The sequence below is a fragment of the Calonectris borealis genome, chromosome 26 (assembly GCF_964195595.1).
Source record: "Calonectris borealis chromosome 26, bCalBor7.hap1.2, whole genome shotgun sequence".
Lineage (NCBI taxonomy): Eukaryota > Metazoa > Chordata > Aves > Procellariiformes > Procellariidae > Calonectris > Calonectris borealis.
Window position 1 is genome coordinate 8,514,426 of NC_134337.1, and position 3,666 is coordinate 8,518,091.

Here is a 3,666-nt window from a genome sequence, read left to right on the forward strand (position 1 = left end):
CACGGCGCCCGGGGGAGCGCGCGGGCCGGGCTTTGTCCCCAGAGCGGTGCCGGGGGCGCGAGGGCGGCCCTCCGCGGCCCTGTCCGGAGGGGCCAGGCCAGCTGCCCGCTGCCCGCACGGCGATGTTTCCTGGCGTCGGCGAGGCGGCCAGGCGCCACGCAGCCGCCCTCCGGCGGGGTCTGGCCGTCCTGCCCGGGCGGCCGCGGCAGCGGAGGGGACACGGCCCGCGGCTCTGCTCGCCCGCCCGCCCGGCTGCCGCCGGCGCCGCGGCGGCGGCCGTGGGGGACGCGGCAGGCCCTGCCACCCTTTTTTCTGCGTGGACGCAATAAAATCCCTCTCGGCCTTCTGGGCGTGGCACGTGCCTCAGGCCAAGACTTTGAGTTAGACACTTTAATTTTGCAGCTACTAGAATGCGTGCCCGCAAAATTATGAGCAAGATCGAGGATTTGATGTGTGAAGTCTAAGGATAGCAGGAAAAGGGCCATTCTCCTTAAAACTGTTTTCGCTTACACTCATAAACTAAGGGCCCCTAAAGTTCATTTTCCAATCAATCACTAATATTTCCACTTCTGTTCTCAAGATTTGACCAAAAATGGTGACTCTCTTGTCAAAATCTTAGATTTTTCTCCTCTTACAATTTTTTTCAGCTGCTGTTTTCTTTCACAGTCTTCAGAAGGTCTGAGTCTGAAGCTGCCTGTGGGGCTTTGACAAGGGAGCATAAGGTAAGGTAGAGTCTCTTGAGAAGTGGGTTTTCTATATTAAACATTTCCTCTCAATGTTTAACGAATAAAGCAGTTATTTCCTGTTTTGTGCTGTATTAAAGTAACTGTACAGTTTTACCTATCCAGATTATTTTCATGTTTAGAATCAGTTTTTCCCAAGGTGTGTATGGAAACCATGTAAAAAGGAAAAAATGCTTGGGTCTTGTTATTTTGAATGTAATTACACTCATCTAATGATCTAGTAATACTGAAGAATGTTGAAGGTGGTTTCTATTTTCACTAACTTTGCTGTTTATTTTCAGCTGCTTTAAAGCCTGGCAGCATTTTGGGAAAATCATCCGGAACAGTTTATTTGAATTGCAATGGCAGCGTTTTATTATTAATCTCTTGTTCCATTTGCAATGAAATACAGTTTATTAGTTTTTTTAAAGAAACATTCAACCTACCTTATGACTCAAAGCAAAACCCTGCAATTTCCCTTTTTTGCTTCAGAGGGATGCTGTGCTAAATGGTATTGACCTACCAGGTCCAATGTATTCTTTCTAAAATAATAAAAACATGAATCCATTTGAATAGACAAATTAACTTAATGACAATTAGATGTGTCAAACATCTAGGAAAACACTTCATTATCCCCCGATACACTTGAAGCAATAAAAAGTTTAAAAGAGGGAGCATTTTGCATTGGCTTGTGATGGCAAAATAGATAGTTTTTGAAAAAGTCTTCTATCAGGCTTCTCTACTTCTCTAGTAATTTTCATGCTAATTTCCTCTAATAGTTTAGGAATGGAGCATTCAGCCTTCATAACTAGTAAGTCTCCTTGCTACATAATTCTTGCAGTGAATGAAATCCAGTTGAATTGATGCTAAATTTATCAGGAAGGTTTTGCTCTTTCCAGCTAGCAGTTTCAACTGGTGTTGTGAATAGTGGCATCTGTTTGATAGTCTACTCTACGTGACTGGGCTTTTCTGGTCATTTGTCGTTGCAGATACATTTATGTTAATATTCCATTGCTTCCGGAAGAAAGTCATCCATGGTGACAAGAGCATATTCTCTTGTTGTCTAGCTCTTTTGACTGTATTCAGAAAGCATGAGATCACTCGATGTGGACTTGATTCTATCTTTTTGTGATTATTTTTTCTCAAAAATATTTCAGAAGTGGTGATTTAGCTGCTTCTGCATTGTTCTTTCTCTAAAATGTGTTCCCAGGGCTACGGCAAGGGGGCCAGCAAACAGTCCATGCACAAAATGTTAGCCTGTGAACTTTGGGAGTCTTGGTCCCACTCCCCTCACTAAACCTCTTAAGCCCAAGTTCTTGTAGAGGTTCTGTAGCACAGAATGTCTTTTCTTCCTCAAAGCAGTTCAAAAGATCATCTTTCAAAAACTGTCCTTTAGAGCTCCACAATTTCTCACAGAGCTCTGGGCAGGATTTTTAGACTCCTCAATATCTGAATCCGGCAAAGTCTGTTCCTAGGAGTTATAGGCAATTTTAAATAACAAGGAACCATGAAGAAAACTCCCCCCTTTTTTTTTTTCCAATCTAAAAAATCTGGATTTCAATAAACACTTTGCAAATTTCTATCATTACAAATTGCAAGCCAGGTTCTGAGGGCAACAAATGACATTTACATTTGGGTTTTAATTTAGCTGTTGATAAAACCTTTTAATCTAGGAGACAGATGAGTAAGCAACAGTGGAAGGCAGAAGGCACCTCTGCCTAAATTAGTATCCACAGCTTTACTGGGTGGGCAATGAACTGGGTTGTGGGCGGGTCACACTATCTATCCTGAGCTCTGCCATATATCTCCCTGGATGATCCAGGGCAGCTGACTTAGCCTGTGAGCCCTGGTTTGTGTCATCTACTCAGTGTGTGTGTTCTTCATAGCAGGGATAGTTACTGTATGTACATGCAGCCAAAGGGAGGAAGATCTTGGTTCTTCTCAGTGCCTTTATTTTGGATAGATCTAACCAAGATTAAAATTAAATGTGTTCTTTTGGAAAAGTACTTTTTTTTTTTTTTGAAGTGGAGCTCATTGTGAGCTGATGAACGATTCAGGAGTGCCAAGGGAGAATCTGAGTGAATATATGGGGAGGAAGCTGCGGGGACAGGACCCCATTACTTTGGAGGGGAGAGCTGTTTCCTGACTAGATTCAATGGGTGCTACCTTAATCACCACAGAAAAGCGATTTAGGCAGGTTGAGCAGATTTAATCAAGTGATTGCACAATCACTCCACAGAAGGTACAAAGGAAGACGAGACAAATTATTCAGAGAGTTAGTGGCAGGGAGTGTGTGGGGTGTATAATCTTGCCCTTTTTCCCCAGCCTTCCATGTTGACCCTGTCAACCGGGTGCAAGGTCACTCCTCATCTGAATTCCAATATACTGCTTTTCACCACATAGTTCTTAGCTTCTCTAGGAAGCACTTCACAGCTTCCCCCCTGCGGTGCCCCTATGAATAGTCATGCATGGTGAGGTCAAATAACCAAGAGCTGTGCAGACAGCGAGCGATGTTACAGCACCTCAAAAGGTCTCTGAAAGAACGAGGAAAGTTCAGTTTACAGGACTAGATTTCTTCTGCTCTCTGTGTTGCTGCCGGCTCAGTCTCAGACCCTCAATCCTCCCGGGATCTGAGCCTCAGATGCGGCACAATGGCTGGTCCCCAGCCACCAGATGGCCAGGACAAAATGTGGGGCAGAAACCAGCAGTCTCTCTGCAGCTTTCTCGTCAGGCCCGATGACACCACCACGCAAAAAGCCCTGCTCAGGGCTCGGTGGGACGGGGGCCTCCCTCTGCCCCCCCGCCCCGCTGCCCGTGCCGCCCCGGCCGGGCGTCCGCGTGCTGCGTGCGGCAGCGCCCTCTGCTGGCGCCGCAGGGTGCGCGGCGCTGAGCAAGGCAACGAGCGGGGGCAGGCGGAGAGAGGAGGGCCTGGCGGGGAGGAGGA